The following is a 786-nucleotide window of genomic DNA, read 5'->3' on the forward strand; positions in this document are numbered from 1 at the left end:
GGGACTAATTCCCCCTTTAGTCCCGGTTGGTGCCACCAACCGGGACCAAAGGCCGCCGCTGCTGAAAAGAGGCCTTTGGTCCCGGTTGCTGGCACCAACCGGGACTAAAGGGGGGCATTGGTCACGGTTGGTGCCACGAACCATGATCAATGCCTCCTTTAGTCCCGGTTGGTGCCACCAACCGGGACCAATGGCCTTGTGCTGCCCCGCGCCCAAAAGTTTAGTCCCACCTCGCTAGTTGAGAGGGCTCAGGAGTGGTTTATAAGCGCTGCTGCGCCCATCCTACCGAGCTCCTCTCAACTGCAGGCTTTCGGGCCTAATCTGTCACTACAATGCCTGTGGGCCTACTGGGCCTGCTGCGGGCCTGAATCCTGGCCCATGGTAGGGTTTCTAGTCGTATTCAGGCCGTGGTGGCTCAGTAGGTCGCATTTTTTTGTTTTTTGTTGCTTTATTTATTTTCTTTTGTTTTTTGCTTTATTTTTTAATTCTTTATGCTTTTAGTTTTAGAAAAATTATAAACTTTTTGTTAATGCCATTAGTTTTCAAATTTGAAAACACTTTTTTAGTTTTTTTGTTTTCTTTGTTGCTTTATTTATTTTATTTTGTGATTAACTTTACTATAAAGATAGTTTTTTCCTGTTTTTTTGATTTATTTTTTGCATTATTTATTTTCTTTTGTTTTTTGCTTTAATTTTTAATTCTGTTTGCTTTTAGGTTAGCAAAATTATAAACTTTCTGTTAGTGCCATTAGTTTTAGAAAAATTATAAACTTTCTGTTAGTGCCAT

The sequence above is a fragment of the Triticum dicoccoides genome, chromosome 3A (genome assembly GCF_002162155.2).
Source record: "Triticum dicoccoides isolate Atlit2015 ecotype Zavitan chromosome 3A, WEW_v2.0, whole genome shotgun sequence".
Classification (NCBI taxonomy): domain Eukaryota; kingdom Viridiplantae; phylum Streptophyta; class Magnoliopsida; order Poales; family Poaceae; genus Triticum; species Triticum dicoccoides.